The sequence below is a fragment of the Syzygium oleosum genome, unplaced genomic scaffold (assembly GCF_021117445.2).
Source record: "Syzygium oleosum isolate NSW1041296 unplaced genomic scaffold, Sole_v2.1 Sole_v2.06, whole genome shotgun sequence".
In the NCBI taxonomy this organism is placed as follows: domain Eukaryota; kingdom Viridiplantae; phylum Streptophyta; class Magnoliopsida; order Myrtales; family Myrtaceae; genus Syzygium; species Syzygium oleosum.
Genome location: NW_026607490.1, coordinates 9,904,538 through 9,921,926, shown reverse-complemented (window position 1 = coordinate 9,921,926; position 17,389 = coordinate 9,904,538). Strand labels below are relative to the sequence as shown.

The 17,389-nt window shown below is 47.2% G+C and overlaps 1 pseudogene; it reads right to left on the bottom strand.

Annotated features, from left to right (window-relative positions):
* Window positions 1-17,389, bottom strand: part of LOC115665924 (probable inactive ATP-dependent zinc metalloprotease FTSHI 5, chloroplastic) — a 76,947-nt pseudogene that overhangs the window by 13,421 nt on the left and 46,137 nt on the right.

Sequence of the window (17,389 nt, the reverse complement as noted above, 5' to 3'; positions counted from 1 at the left end):
CAGCCGGCCCGTCGCCCGGGAACGTCGCCCATCCCGCTCGACCGTGCGCCCCGGGCACGCCGTTCGGCCACCGCGCCCGCGCGCCAGGCACGCCGATCGGCCACCGTGCCCGTGTTGGCCGGCCACCGTGCCCGTTGGCCCGTGCCCGCGCCTAGTTCGGCACTGTTCACCCGGGCCATTTTAGGCCCGAGCCGATTTTCTCCGGGCCAAAATCAAGTAAGTGACCTCCTATTCCTTATTTAGGACTATGGGTATTTTTAGACTTGTTTAGGATGTGTTTGGTACCGGGTTAGGAATTAAATTAGGCGTGGGCTGATTTGACTGATTGTGCTCAATTTGTGAATTATTGTGGCGGTAATTGTGTGATTAATTTAGTGATTGACTGAGATAAATAGCATGACTGAATTGTCGTGGCGCTTGTGGGTGAATTGGATTAATTGAATGTGTTGACTTGAATGTCGGAATCGTGAGCTTGTGTTTTGAAATTGGGATGATTGAGGGTACATATTTGTGGCTATTGTTGGTGGGTCAATGATTGGCTTATCGTGGCATTTGTGAGTGGAATTGATAGTTGAATGTGACCGACTTGAAGGTCGGGTTGGTGGAATATTGTGATGAGCATGCCTTGAGTTCGATTGGTATGATTTGTGAAAATTGCGAATTGTGTTATGGTGCATGTGCATGAGAAAAGCCCGGATTGATCGGAGGGCTGCCAACCTGAAGCGTGGTTACGCGGGTGTGGCGAGAAAGGCATGACTGGACTCGAGGCGTAGGTTACGCGGTCAATGGAAGGGGAAAAATGTCCCGAGGCGTGGTTACGCGGGACCGAGCCCGGCTTGATCTAAGGGCCGAGCCCGAGGCGCAGATGGCGCGGGCCGTGAGATTGGGCCTGAGGCGCAGTGGCGCGGGCAGTGTGAAAGGACCTGGGAGGTCGTGGAAAGTTGTTCGGCCACGTATGCGAGTTGAGTGTGATTGAATTGATTGGGTGGGCGATTGAATGTGTGATTGAATTGGTTGGATTGATTGAGTGCTAGTGTGGTTGGTGCTTGAGTGATTGTGATATGTTATTAGACTATTAATATTGCATTACCACGTTTAACTAACGTGCAGAGCATGCGTTTGATGGCGAGGTAAGTACAATGACGTGGATTTTATATGTTATGGGGTAGATTGCATGTACGACTTGTCGGGGTACGCATTGGCCTACGTGGGGTATAGGGGGTTGCTTATTGAGACTCGTTCTCACGGTTATTATATAACCATTTCAGATCCGCGACCATGAGTGACTGGAGACACTGCAAGGGTATCTCGGAGATCAAGGACGGGTCAAGTTGCCCCATATTTTTGTGTGCCCCTCTTTTGTATAGCGAAGTAGGATATCCAACCACTACTCCGTTTTAATGTTGTGTATTTGGAATTATTGTTTTGTGCTATCCCTTCGTCATATTTTACTGTCTGGGTTGTTTTATTTCGCTTCCGCTTGCGTAGTTCGTTTGGGTCGGCGACGCGTCCTGGGACGTCGCGTTTAATACGACCATGGAAGGGGTGTCGCGTGCCCGTTGGGGTTCGGGGCGTGACATCCCCGTTGAGTTGGTATCAGAGCAAGGTCAGCTCGATCCAAGTGGTCGAAATCTGGAGTGATAAGGAGCGATGACTTCGGGGTAGCCAGTTAGGGAAATTTGTGTGCAATGCGTACTCCAGACTGTGTGATTGTGATTTGCTAAGTGATTTTTATGCAATAATGTGTGAGGTGCAGGTGCGTCGGGACTTGAGGTAAGTGCACGAACTCGGTTGACTGAGATTGAGTGCTGTATGTGATTGGCTGTCTGCTTAGTGAATTATTGTTGTGATTCACTGCCCAGAGCTTAGACTGGTATAGTTGGCCTAGGTTTTTAATTCTTGCGTGGAACTTAGCAGGTGAGCGTTTGTGAGAATCAATAAGATGAGTGGCCGAGGTCGAGGTAGAGGTCGAGGTCGAGGTCGAGGTCGAGGTTGAGGTCGCGTAGTCCCGCTAGCTGAACTAATGGGGGACCCCAGGGTAGATGAAATGTGGAGGGCGCTAGAGGATGCGGGAATATTATCAGGTAGACAGACGGGGGAAAGAAGTGCTACTGTCGCCGCTGCAGCTGCTAGTGAGATTATTGGGGATAATGGAGGTCAGGGGAATAATGTGATTGGTGGAAATCCTGGTCCAGTGCGAGTAAATGCAATCAGGCCAATGTCCAAGCTGGTCGAGCAGTTTCTGAGGTTGAAACCCCCAAGGTTTGATGGGAGAGGTGACCCCGAGGCTGCACCAAGATGGGTAGAAGAGCTAGAGAAAGCTTTTGAGGTGCTGGGGTGTACTGAGGAAGAGAAGGTAACGCTAGCAGTCTACCAACTTCAGGAAAATGCCAGCGATTGGTGGAGAGCCACCAAAGGTCAAGTGTTCCCCGCTGGTACTGCCCCAAATTGGACCGTTTTTACCGAGACCTTCAACGGCAAGTATTTCTCAGAAAGTGCCCGAGAACAGAAACTGGCAGAATTCATGAGACTCCGCCAAGGTCAGAGGTCGGTAGATCAGTATGAAGCCGAGTTTGCAAGGCTGTCCAAATTTGCCCCCAGAATAGTGGAGGACCCAATGGACAAAGCTAGGAGGTTCCGGGATGAGCTGAAGCCGGACCTTCGCAGTCAGATGATCTCATTGAACTTGAGGGGTTATAACGAGATATATGAAAGGGCCCAGGCAATTGAGCGAGATCAAACGGATCGAGCTGCCGCTTCTGGATCGCGGTATGCCCCGGCTAGGGACGACCGTCAACTTGGGAAAAGACCCATGGCAGGAAATAGTCGCTTTGTCCCTTCCGTTCGGAGGAATATTGGGAAGCCAAACCGTTATCAGAACGCCCAGTGTAGGCTATGTGGAGGAAGGCACGGGAATGGACCTTGCCCAAATAGGGGCAGAGTATGTTTTACATGTGGTGGAAGGGGCCACCGAGATGAGGGAATGTCCTAACAATAGGCGACCGGTCACTCGCACTCCCGCCGCCGCCGCCACCCCGAATGGGAATCGCTTTAGAGCTATCCAGTGGCCAATCGAATAGGCCGCCACCCAAGGACGGGTGTATGCAATGGCAAGGAGGGAGGCTCAGGACGCGCCTGGCGTGGTCACAGGTACGGTCTCTCTCTGTGATCATGCTGCATATGCCTTGTTTGATCCGGGGGCGTCGCATTCATTTATATCTGAGCAGTTCGTTAAATTATCTGGGATTGAGCCAAAACCGCTTGATGTTATGCTGTGTGTGACTACTCCGCTGAATGATAAAGTACTGATTGTGTTGGGATGTCCCGATTGTAAGATAGTGATCGGTGATAGGGAAGAAAGGATAGATTTGGCGGTTTTATCTATGCATGACTTTGATGTGATTGTCGGTATGGACTGGCTAGTCAAACAGAGAGCTGTTATGGATTGTAGTAGCAGGGTGATCCAATTTAATCCGGTTGGACATCCTAGATTTGAGTTTGTGGGAAACCGAGGAGGAACCTCGATCCCTTGGATTTCGTCGCTCGAAGTAGCCAAGCTTCTGGATGAAGGGTGCCAAGGATTTCTGGCAAATGTAGTTGATTCGACGGCTGGAGAGCCGAAGCTAGAAGATATAGCCGTGGTGTGCAATTTTCCCGATGTCTTTCCTCAGGAATTGCCGGGACTGCCACCTGATAGAGAAGTGGAGTTCGTGATTGAGTTAGCCCCAGGGACGGAACCAATCTCGAAAGCGCCCTATAGGATGTCACTGTCTGAATTGAAAGAATTGAAGGTCCAAATGCAGGAGTTGCTAGATAGAGGCTTTATCCGCCCGAGTGCGTCTCCATGGAGAGCACCGGTGTTATTCGTGAGAAAGAAAGATGGATCTTTGAGGTTGTGCATAGACTACAGACAGTTAAATCAAGTGACCATTAAGAATAAGTACCCACTACCAAGGATAGATGACCTATTTGATCAGTTGCAAGGAGCATCGATGTTTTCAAAGATCGACTTGAGGACGGGGTACCATCAACTGAGGATTAAAAAGGAGGATATCCCAAAGACGGCATTCAGGACGAGGTATGGGCACTATGAATTCACGGTAATGCCGTTTGGACTGACTAATGCCCCTGCTGCTTTTATGGACTTAATGAATCGGGTATTCAAGGAGTTTTTGGATCAGTTCGTCATCGTCTTCATAGATGATATTTTGGTGTATTCAAAGAGCCCCGAGGAACATGAGGTACACTTGGAAAAGGTTCTACGAACGTTAAGAGAGCATGCACTGTATGCTAAGTTTAGCAAGTGCGAGTTTTGGCTGAACCGAGTAGCATTTCTTGGGCATGTAATTTCCGGAGAAGGAATCTCCGTGGATCCGGCAAAGATTGAAGCAGTGATGGATTGGCCGAGACCGACGACGGTTACTGAGGTTCGAAGCTTCTTAGGACTGGCAGGTTACTATAGACGATTTGTGGAAAGATTCTCAGCAATAGCCACTCCATTGACAAGGTTGCTTAAGAAGGAGACTAAGTTTGAATGGACGGAGAAGTGCGAAGAGAGCTTTTAGGAGTTGAAGCAGAGATTGACGACTGCGCCAGTGCTAACGATCCCTTCAGATTCGGGAGGATATGAGATTTACAGCGATGCTTCGCTCAAAGGATTGGGATGCGTGCTAATGCAACATGGAAGGGTGGTTGCTTATGCATCGCGTCAGTTAAGGCCTCATGAGATGAACTATCCAACTCACGACTTGGAATTGGCAGCAATTGTTTTCGCACTTAAGATTTGGAGGCACTATTTATATGGAGAAAGGTTCCAAATTTATACGGACCATCAGAGCCTCAAGTATTTATTTTCGCAGAAAGAATTGAATATGAGGCAAAGGCGTTGGATGGAGCTTTTGAAGGACTATGACTGTGATATTTTGTATAATCCCGGAAAAACCAACCGGGTAGCGGATGCCTTAAGCCGGAAATCGAGCATCGCGCAATTAATAGTCAAAGAGTGGATTTTATTGGAAGAAGCGCGAGACTCAGAGTTTAAGTTCGAGGTAGGACGCCTCTCCAGTTTGGTGGCAACGTTAAGGATTGAACCGGAAGTGCAAACCAAGATTAAGGCGTTACAGTCTACGGACCCTGAGATTCAGAAAATTCTGGAGATGGATGGCACTAAGAGGAAACCGGACTTCCAAGCGTCCGAGGACGGAATTCTTAAGTTTCGAGGACGGTTGTGCGTGCCCGATGATTTGGAACTTAAGGAAGAGATTTTATCGGAAGCTCATAGGAGCAATTATAGCATTCATCCGGGCAGCACGAAGATGTACCAGAATCTCCGACAGCACTATTGGTGGAACGGAATGAAAGCGGATGTGGCCAGGCATGTGGCTAAGTGCTTGACGTGCCAACAAGTGAAGGCATAGCATTGTAAACCTGGTGGGATGTTGCAACCGTTGGAAATCCCAGAATGGAAATGGGAACATATTACAATGGATTTTGTAACGGGATTGCCAAGGAGCCAGAGGGGACACGACTCTATTTGGGTGATAGTGGATGATTAACCAAATCAGCGCACTTCCGGCAAGGTGCGAAAGGATTTTGAGCTAGAAAGATATGCAGATTTATATGTACGGCGGTAGTCCGATTGCATGGAGTACCGGTATCGATCACTTCGGACCGTGATCCTCGGTTTATCGCGAATTTTTGGAAAAGTCCGCAATTGGCCATGGGGACTAAGTTGCAATTCAGACGGCCTATCATCCTCAGACGGACGGCCAGTCTGAAAGGACGATTCAGACATTGGAAGACATGCTGCGAGCATGTGTTTTGGATTTTAAAGGTGGTTGGGAGGAACAGCTGCATTTAGTCGAATTCGCCTACAATAACAGCTTTCAGCAGAGTATTGGGATGGCGCCGTTTGAAGCACTTTATGGCAGAGCGTGTAGAACACCGTTGTGTTGGGATGAAGTGGGGGAAAGAAGTATAACGGGTCCAGAGTTGGTTCAACAGTCGGTAGAAACAGTAAAGATTATCCGGGAAAAGCTAAGAACAGCTCAGAGTCGTCAGAAAAGTTACGCAGACCGAAGGCGTAGACCGTTGGAGTTTCGAGTTGGCGACCATGTGTTTCTTAAGGTCTCATCGATGAGAGGACTATCTCGGTTTGGCAAGAAAGGGAAACTAAGTCCAAGGTATATAGGCCCATTCGAGATTTTGGAAAGGATTGGGATGTTGGCATATCGTCTCGCCTTGCCGCCGAATTTGTCGCAAGTTCATAACGTCTTCCACGTGTCAATGTTAAGAAAGTATGAACCGGACCCGACCCACGTGCTGAACTACGAGGAAATAGACGTGGACGACAGAGTGTCGTACGTGGAAAAACCAGTTCGGATCGAGGACAGAATGGAGCGAGTGTTGCGGAACAAGACAATTCCGATGGTTAAAGTGATTTGGGAACACCATGGAACCGAAGGTGCGACGTGGGAAAGTGAAGAGTTGATGCGACACCAATACCCCCATTTGTTTGAATAGTTGGGTTGGATTGTAAATTTCGAGGACGAAATTTTTGTAAGGGGGGAAGAGTTGTGACATTCCGAATTTCGGCCCATAGTTGAGATTTATAAAACGTGTAATTCGTCGGTGTGCTTATAGTAAAATCTCGCCCGGAACCGATCACTCTCGGTTATTATTTTAAAATTGAGATTTCGCTAGAATCGCGCTCGATCGACCGGCCGTTATTTAGACCCCGAACTTGGCAGTCGATTTTCGGGAGTTTCAGGACGAAATAAATTGGACGGTGTCAATATTATCGTAGCCAGCGTTGAGATTGTCAGGAATAATGGAAAAAGGGGAGTTTTTGACCAGGTGCGAATTTGGACTAGTAGACCTCCCTCGCTATAGTTTGATTTAATTAATTCGGCCTTTGTCCCTTTTTATATGCGAGGCTTATTTTGGACCGGTAGATCGCTTTTGGTTTTGAATTTGGGTCATCGGATCGCATTTAATATTTGATTGAAGTTAATTTTTTTTATTGTTTTTCTCTCTCCTCTCTCCTCCGCGCGCACGCTCCCCCTTCTGACCGCGCACGTTCTCTCTCTCTCTCCCTCTCTCTCTCTCTCTCTCTCTCTCTCTCCCCGGTCACCTTTTCCCCTTGCGCACGTTTGGCCCCCCCTTGTCAGACTCATCCACGCATCTCTCTCTCTCTCCTTCTTTCTCTTCTTCTTCCTTCTCTCTCCTTCTTCTTCCTTCTTCCTTCTTCCTTCGTCGACCCCGACTGGTTCTGCTTCTGCCTTTGCTCGTCCAACCAGTCGCCGCCGACCGCCCTTCGCCGTCCGCCTCGCGCCACCGTCGCCCGACCGAGCCGTGACGCCGCTCGTCGCCCGCGACCGCCGCTCGTCGGCCCTGTCCGCCTGTTACCGGCTCTGTCCGGCTGCGCGCGAGGCAGCAAAGGCTCGCCGGCGAGTCCGCGGCCCGGCGGCCGCCGGCCGCCCGCCGGCTCCTGTCCTCCGTCGCCCGGCCACCCGTGACGCCGCCGTGCCGCCTCCGGCCGCCGCGCGACTCGTCCCTCTCCCTGTTTCTCTCTTCCCCGGTCCCTCCCTGTTTCGGCTCCGACCGTCTAGCCGCCGCGTCCGCGGAGTCCCTGCCGCCGGCCAGTTCGTCCGGCCGCTCGCCTAGCACCGCCGCCCAGCCAGTCGCCGCCGTGCCGCCCCGTCGCCGCCGGTTTGCCCCTCTTCCTCAGCCCCGATCTCTCTCTCTCCTTCTCTCTCTCCCTCCCGCTGTCACCACCTCCCCGGCTCACCTTTCCCTCCCCTCCAGCTCGTCGCCGCCGCGTCGCCGTCGCCGCCCCGTCGCCGTCGCCGCCATCGCTCGGCCGTCCCAGCCCCGGCCAGCCAGCAGCCCAAGCCAGCTCAGGCCGCTTGCCCAGCCGTGCCCGAGCTTGCCTAGGCCGTGGCCGGCCCGTTGCCCACGCGACCAGGCCGCTCGCCCGCTGCTCGGCCCTTAGCCCGTCCCGTTCGGTCGCTCGCACGTGCACCCGGCGCGTTGCCCGTTCAGCCGGGCCGTCGTCCGGCACGTCGCCCATCCCGCTCGGCCGTGCGCCCCGGCACGCCGTTCGGCCACCGCGCCGCGCGCCAGGCACGCCGATCGGCCACCGTGCCCGTGTTGGCCGGCCACCGTGCCCGTTGGCCCGTGCCCGCGCCTAGTTCGGCACTGTTCACCCGGGCCATTTTAGGCCCGAGCCGATTTTCTCCGGGCCAAAATCAAGTAAGTGACCTCCTATTCCTTATTTAGGACTATGGGTATTTTTAGACTTGTTTAGGATGTGTTTGGTACCGGGTTAGGAATTAAATTAGGCGTGGGCTGATTTGACTGATTGTGCTCAATTTGTGAATTATTGTGGCGGTAATTGTGTGATTAATTTAGTGATTGACTGAGATAAATAGCATGACTGAATTGTCGTGGCGCTTGTGGGTGAATTGGATTAATTGAATGTGTTGACTTGAATGTCGGAATCGTGAGCTTGTGTTTTGAAATTGGGATGATTGAGGGTACATATTTGTGGCTATTGTTGGTGGGTCAATGATTGGCTTATCGTGGCATTTGTGAGTGGAATTGATAGTTGAATGTGACCGACTTGAAGGTCGGGTTGGTGGAATATTGTGATGAGCATGCCTTGAGTTCGATTGGTATGATTTGTGAAAATTGCGAATTGTGTTATGGTGCATGTGCATGAGAAAAGCCCGGATTGATCGGAGGGCTGCCAACCTGAAGCGTGGTTACGCGGGTGTGGCGAGAAAGGCATGACCAGACCTGAGGCGTAGGTTACGCGGGTCAATGGAAGGGGAAAAATGTCCTGAGGCGTGGTTACGCGGGACCGAGCCCGGCTTGATCTAAGGGCTGAGCCTGAGGCGCAGTGGCGCGGGCTGTGAGATTGGGCCTGAGGCGCAGTGGCGCGGGCAGTGTGAAAGGACCTGGGAGGTCGTGGAAAGTTGTTCGGCCACGTATGCGAGTTGAGTGTGATTGAATTGATTGGACTGGCTGATTGAATGTGTGATTGAATTGGTTGGATTGATTGAGTGCTAGTGTGGTTGGTGCTTGAGTGATTGTGATATGTTATTAGACTATTAATATTGCATTACCACGTTTAACTAACGTGCAGAGCATGCGTTTGATGGCGAGGTAAGTACAATGACGTGGATTTTATATGTTATGGGGTAGATTGCATGTACGACTTGTCGGGGTACGCATTGGCCTACGTGGGGTATAGGGGGTTGCTTATTGAGACTCGTTCTCACGGTTATTATATAACCATTTCAGATCCGCGACCATGAGTGACTGGAGACACTGCAAGGGTATCTCGGAGATCAAGGACGGGTCAAGTTGCCCCATATTTTTGTGTGCCCCTCTTTTGTATAGCGAAGTAGGATATCCAACCACTACTCCGTTTTAATGTTGTGTATTTGGAATTATTGTTTTGTGCTATCCCTTCGTCATATTTTACTGTCTGGGTTGTTTTATTTCGCTTCCGCTTGCGTAGTTCGTTTGGGTCGGCGACGCGTCCTGGGACGTCGCGTTTAATACGACCATGGAAGGGGTGTCGCGTGCCCGTTGGGGTTCGGGGCGTGACATCCCCGTTGACACCAAAGTGATCAGAAAAAAAGTTATGGCATCAAAATATCCTCCATACATAATTTATGGCACTTATAGTGTCCTTTTGCCTAGAACTTAAAGAAGTGGTCACCAATGTCAAGGAAAGTCCGACGAAAAAGGTTCAACAGTGCTACGAAAATGAGATAAGCAGACTAGAGAGATGGATTGAGGTTGGAAGGATATGCCTCTTCTTGTAGTCTAACCAAGTCCATGCTATTTAAAAATTCAACAAAAGAATAAGGTGGACAAATTAAGACCAACCGTTGATCTTTCAAAAACGTGGATATATAACTATCATACGTAACAATGACATGCCTGTATTCTTCAGTCCTGTCAAAAGAATTACTATTAGGCCGGTCCAATAAGTCAAACGTAGAGCAGTTTCCAGGTCTAAAGGAGAGCAATCCCCAGAAAAAGACCTCAAATAGGCTTCTAGCAACTTCAGCTCTCTTACCAGCAAGCATATCCATTTGTACGGAAGGGCCTATAGCCATATACACCAATTTCTCCAGCAATTGTTGATCCCAGAGAGCATGAAAAGTGTTCGTTCTCCGGTACTTCAAATAGACCCCCGCATGAAAAACCAGTATACGGGACCTATAGTGCAGAACTATCGATATATTAGGTAAAAAGAAAAAAAGAAATCGAGAGAATGCAGTAAATTGAGAATCGCATAATTTCTACAAAATGTCTCGTGTATGCATGATGGTATGCATCGCAAATATGAACAAAACATGATTATCCTCACTCCACTTAAAAAATGAGATTTTTCACTAAGACGTTGAAGTCCGATATTTTGCTCCTTCGCACAGGGGACAAATTAGTTAGTTCCTTCATCAACAATCTGAAAGAACCCATCGTGTCAAGCCCTTCAGCATGTTGGATGCTATTCATGAGTTTAATAACCAACAAAATCTTACCGTGCATCCCCACTGCATCGGCTTCAATGATGCCGTGTCCAAATTAATCATCTCATATGATATTGAGGGGACATCACAAGCTAAGTGGATGCAACGAACCTTCGATATCACAAGCTAGCAGATAGACAAAGATAAGGCAATAGAACGGAGGATAAATCGAAGCAACAGAATGCAATGCGGCAATTGAACAGCTGATACCCTAGGTGGGTCCCAATCAGCGCCGAGATCATGTTCTTTATTGCTAATGTAACTGAATAGATAATATTTCTCGCTTAGCTTAAATCCTTCAAGAAAATTCTTTTTCAAAAGCATAGACTCATATTTTGCTTTCTCGCGGATTACTATAATTGTACTTTCAAGTTGAATTCCAAATCTTCCGTACAGCGAGTTCATCAACATCTTGTACACATATACCATAGAAATTTCACTTTGGTAGGCGAAATACGAATAACCATGATTTAAAGAAAAGGCGGCATTTCGTTTGAGAAGGAAGATTTCCTTTATTATTGGGCTCGATTAATATCTAGGGTAGATAAAGAGATTTGCAAGGCCCCTTATTTGGGATTTAGGGAAGCCTCGGTTAGCTTTACACCTCACGTGCGGTGTATTGAGTGCGAGGTAATAGCGTTGGCTGTCATGCGACTCTTATTGAAGTGTGCATACCATACGGGCGCAAGTTATGGTAAATTTACCTTAGGTTATAATATGAGAATACCTAAGGACGATTCATTAACAGGCTGAGAGAACATTATTCATAGTGAAGCGATTATCTTTATAGTAGGCCCCACTATATCTTTGACAGATAATGATGGAAATATGCACCCTAACATGGATGTTTTTTATCAGGTTCTCAAAGCTGCCATGAAAAAAGCAGATACATACGGGGTAGGAGTGCTTTCTGGGCTCTTCTGTCGAATCTACCTTAAAGATGATTCGGGATCTAGTGAGATTATGTTGGGCCTGAGCTCCGAAGAATTAGCTCGCATAATTCAAGAATTAATGAAGACCGAAAATTCTGGTAATTACGGCAGTGATGAAGAAAGAAAGGCTTTACCTATTAAGAAAAGTAAGAAGAGTATTCCTAAATATATAACACACCACAACCCGCGGATAGCGAATCTGAGGCCCTTCATTGTAGCTGATTTAGAAACGGTTCTAGTCAATGACGAACATGTACCTTACGCAGCTCGTTTTCAAGTGGTCCGCCCTGGTGAAGATGTCGCTGCCAAGCCTGATTATTCGATAGAAACTTATTTCAGTGAAGACCATCTTGGGTTAATTGGGGAATTTGAAGATAGCAGCAACAGAATGTTCTTTCTCTTTATAGAACGTCTAAAAGCTGTTGTGAGAGCCAAAGGAAATAATCGAATTCGAACCGTTTACTTCCATAATTTAAGACGATTTGATGGTATTCTATTAATCAAATATTTTGTTAATAAAAGCCTTAATTACCATATTAAACCAGTGTTTCGTAACCATCTACTTTAGGGCGCATACTTCATGGCAGCTTTGAGAACCCGATAAAAAACATCCATGTTAGGGCGCATATTTCCATCATTATCTGTCAAAGATATAGCGGGGTCTACTATAAGGGCAATCTCTTCTCTATAAATAATGTTCTCTGAGCTTGTTAATGAATTGTCTTTAGGTATTCTCATATTATAACCTAAGGTAAATTTACCATAACTCTTGCCTGTATGGTATGCGCACTTCAATAAGAGTCGCATGACAGCCAACGCTATTACCTCGCACTCAATTTAGGTGAATCAACTACGAATTCTCTAGTTGGTTGAACTAGAATAAGTTTCAAGATGAAGAATACTGAAAAAGAAAACTGGAAAACCTTTTATTAAGGAATATATCAAGGCTCTACTTGAAAGCCTTAAACCCTTGTCAACATGGGCCATAGCCCTATACTCAGCTTTGGCACTAGATCTGGTGACTTTTGCTTCTGATTCTTTTGTTTAAGGGGTATTTGGCTCTGAACTCGATGGTACCCGTCCTTTCCTCACTCTCCGGAGAGAGATGGGTGGATCATGCTTGAGGTGGAGACCTTATTCTGTTATTCAAACATTTTTCTAGTTTAGTTCTGCCATGGCAGACTGCGTCACACGTTTAAACCTTCAAACAAATAGGAATCGTTTCATATAAACCAGCACCCCGTCCCTCCCGCGAAATTCCCTGAATGGTTGTTGTCTCTATTTACCCCCCCCCCCCCCAACTGGGGAAGAAAGGCTTGTTCAATGCCCACTTGGTTCAGAGTTGTCGAAATCAAAATCTGACTAACCGATTGCAGAGTTCATTCTTCCTTCCCTCCTTCAGCCTGGAATGAAGTATATATTAGACTCCCTAGATGGCCGGGTGTGGTGGGCAATCGATCGATTTCTGGGCAATCAATCCCTCAGGGTGGTGGGCACTCGAGATCCACTTGTCAATATATAAATCATCTAGTCTTTCATCATCTGTCGGCGGCTAATAAGATGTTAATGAATTACGGTCGACAATTACGCTTCCGCTTCCACTTGGTTTGGTAGAGACAAGAACCTCTTCCTTTCGTACGAAAACTAGACTTCGTATATCTCCTCTCCCTAAAGAGGTCCTCTTTTGCAGGATTCGGTGGATTCGACTCCAGCAGATGTAGGTAGTACTATTATCTTCGGGATCTTCGAGCATTGTGACATTCCGAAATTTCCGCCAATTGGATATTATGAAATAACTCAGTTTTATGAAATGTGCTCGCAGTAAATTCTCGCCCGGAACTGATCATTCCTGGGAATGCTAACCATTAGGGAAAGGCTAATAGGGGAATTAAATTCGCGCGACTAAAGAAAATTCGACCGTGAATGGACTTCGACCATTAAATCGCGTAAGTGATATTTTGAGCCACTATTGGCCGATCCAAGGATAGTTAGGGGTCAGTTCACCACTGTCCTAGTAGTGGATCGCGGGTGATTCCATAGGACCACGAAACGACGTGAGAAATGATTCCGAAATTATACCGAACGATCGTACCCCTCGGATCAAGTGATTGATCTTCGCGATTTTAATGACAACCGAGATCGTCACGCACTGAACGGACTTGCACGTGACTCGATTCAGTATCAGTCATGCGTCGATTCTGCGAATTTCCCTAGCAAGCCGCCCGTTAGCTCGGGAAACGCTCGAGTTGCGTTTAATAGAATTTAATTATGGAATTTTTGCCCAAATTAGACACCGGAAAATTAGGAAGTCACGCCGGAACGTTAGGGCGACGTTGCACGTGACGCGTGTGAATTTTTGGTGCACCCGAATCCTTCAGAAAAATTCAATTTCGGCAAGAAAATGAGAAAGTGACCAAAATACCCCTATAAGTTAATAAAGGGTTAGTTTTGTTGGACAATGGCATTTTGGTCATTTTAGGCCCTAAGTTGGATTTGACATAATTACCCTTGGATATTTTTAAGTAAGATTCGATCTGGGCCATTGATTTTAAGATTAGATCGAATCTCGACCGTTGGATAAAAAAGATTAGAGGAGGATATTTTGGTAATTTGTCAAAAAGTGGTCAAAATTAATTTTTTTAAGCCTTTGACTCTCTCTCTCCTTTCTCTCTCCCTCCCATTCGGTTCCCCTCTCCCCGTGAAACCCCCCCCCCCTCAACCGTGAGTCCCCTCCCCCTCCACCGTATACTCTCTCTCCCTCTCTCCCTTTGCCGGACCGCCGCCGTGCAAGCCGGAAACCACCGTGAGTTGTTCGCCTTCGCCGTAGAGCGCCACCGCTTTCCGTTCTAGCCGTTTTAGCCTAGAACGCGGTAAGTCATACTCTAATCCCGATTTAGGATTTTGGGTATCGCCGAACAATTTGATTTTGGGTGAAATTGGACCTGTGCGGGTGCGAAATGTTGGGGCTTTAGACCGGGAATGTATGGCGGGCCTTAAGGAATTAATTTGGAATTTTTGGAGGACGATTTGAGGGAATTTTAATCTAAGAATCACTGTTCACGAGGCTGTGATGCTCGGTTCGGGAGGCAAGTTGGATTTTTAGAACCGGTATTTAATGGCGAGAAAGTCCCATGAAGGACCGGAATCAATTTGGCGTTGTTTGGTGGGAGAAAAATAGAATTTTATGTGTTTTACGTGTGTTTTAATTATAATTGAGTTGTGGTGGTAGAATTGTGTGCGCATCTGTGCAATGGGCTGGTGTAAATATGTTTGATTCGTGCACGTTTGGGTTCAATTGAAATGATTGTTCAATTGACCATGTGATATGCTGAGTTAGCCAACGCGGGTAAGTCGCGTCTAAACCTAATTTAGGACTTTGGCTATCGATGGGTAATTCCGGACAAAATCAGTATGAAATAAGGTGCGGAATTACATGGATAGGGAGTGGAAATTTTATGGCGGGCCTTAGGAATTAATTCGGGTAATATTTATTGGAAATTCAGAAAATGGGGGCTGCGAATTACTGTTCATATGCTGCGAAACACTGTTCACTGGCTGTGGATTACTGTTCACGGGGTTGTGATGGTCCGATTGGGATGCAAGTTGAATTTTTAGAACCTAGAAATTATGGCGAGAAAGTCCCGTGAAGGATCGGAATTAATCCGACGCCATTTGGGTGGAGAAAAATGGGAATTATCGTGTTGGATGTATATTTAAATTATTAGTAAATTGTGGTAATTAAGTTGAGTATACTGTTGTGCAATTAAGTGACTGAATATGCTTGTTTGGTGCACACGTGAGCTAAATTGAATTATTTATTGACATTGGTCGTGTAAATTACTGAGTGAGCATGTTTTGTGTGTGAAATGATGTGTGCACGAACCCCGTGTGTTGGGCCAGTTGCGTGTGGTAAACGTGTGTTGAGCGTGGACTTGAGTAGAAGGGAAATTGCGGTGTGGCAAGTGATTGTGAAAAGTATGTGAAAGGGTGAAAGTGCGAGGTTGGGATCGGGCCGAGTATCATAAGCTCGGGCAGCGATCATGTAGGTCTGTTGCATTTGGCACAGGCTGAGGCTTGAAAAAAGCAAGTATGAGATTCGGTCCGAGGCATGACCAGCTCGGGTGAGACCGGGATTGGACCGAGGCATCTTAAGCTCGGGTTTCAATCATGTAGGCCTGTCGCATTTGGCGCGGGCTGAGTCGGGATCGGGCCTGGGGCGCGTGATGCTCAGGTCGCGATCGGGGCCTGAGGCGTGAACGAGTACGCGGGCCGGAAGTGTGGTGATGAGTGGTCGCAGTGTACCTGAAGCGTGTACGTTTGCGCGGGTCACTGGCGAGTGATGTGGGAAAGAGGATTTGAGAACGGAAAGAATGTGTGCAAGATGAGAATGGTACATGCGCGTGTTTGCATATGATGTAATTGTGATTGAGTGCGGGTGTGCGCATGATTGAGCCTGACCATATTAATTGATGTGCCTGCTTTGTGATTACTTGATATACGTGAATGTGTGTGATTGCGTAATTGTCTGGAGGTACGTGATAGCCTAGGTTGGGTTTAGGGGTGTACTTACTGAGAAGTGTCTCCCGGTTGTTTTCAACCAAATATTTCAGAACCCAAACCTGAGTCATGAATCCTCCATCGCCACCACCTCCAGTACGTTTTGGAGTTCCAGTGCATACAGAGTATGAGACAGCTGAGTTTCAAATGGGAGATGGGATGATGCGGAGTTAGATTCTGAGTGGATGCCAAGCAAGGGGTGTTAAAGGTTGTTACGGGTTGGATGGCAGGTCATCGGTTTTTGTTCTTACTCTTGAAGGGTTAGTAATGTGTGTACTGGTAAACTAAGGTTTGTATTTTGTAAATATGGTGGTACAAGTTTGACCGAGTAATGGAAATGTATATATTCTCCCAATGTTTCCCCAGTTAAATTTTTGTTCGGGTGTTTTATGGATTCCGTGTGCGCAATTAAATCTCTGATGTTTAGATGAGGTCGGCGACAACCTGGGACGTCGCAACTGATCGACTGGAGGCGGGATGTCGCGGGCTCGACGGGAGCTCGGGGCGTGACAAGCATTGTTAAATCTGACGATGCCCTTGCTTGATATGGAAGACTTGACCACCGCTTTTATGTATTTGATATAGATAGCCCTCTAGGGTCGTAGGTCGCTATGTAATTTATCAATGTCTTTCCGGGATCAAGACTTTGTTGATCGTGTATGTTGAATACAGCTGCTTGTCTTCCTCAGGATTTGTGTGTCAAAAAGAGTGCCACCATCGGGCGGATACCCTCAGAGATCATAGTGAATACATTTGTGTTAGCAATGCTTCCTAGACACTGATTGGAAAATAAATAGACTTTCTTTTTTTTGAAATATGGAGTCTGCCAATTCCTAGAAAATATATGGCTTTCTCTTTCTCTCTAGTATATTTTTTACACTAAAATATACTAGCCTTGCCATGATAAGCAAATTGGATGGTCTGTCTTTTCTTCCAAGAGACCATGCCTTGCCTATAATGTTTCACGATAGCACTTTCATCTTTGCTTTTGCCGGGGACTTGGTTGCCGGGTCTCCTCCCCTACTTCTCTTTCTCCAAGAGCCCCTTTTCCTGACAGACTAGGGGATATAAAGCACTGCTGCCACTTCCTTTGCTACCGGCCCTTTTAGTCCTAAAGTCAATCAAGAGGCTAAACTCGATCTATCTTTCCGGCTTAGCCGAACTCCTCCTTCTCCTCCTCCTTTAAGAAGGCTTTTAGGTAATCCATAGCAGTTGGGAAGTCACCCTGAGTCAATCGACTTAACAAATAAGGGGTATTTTTATAAATACTTTCTTTGTCGTAGTACATTTTTAGATTCTCAATTCTATGCTGTGAATCATACAACTTACACATATCAGTTGCATCATTTTCAG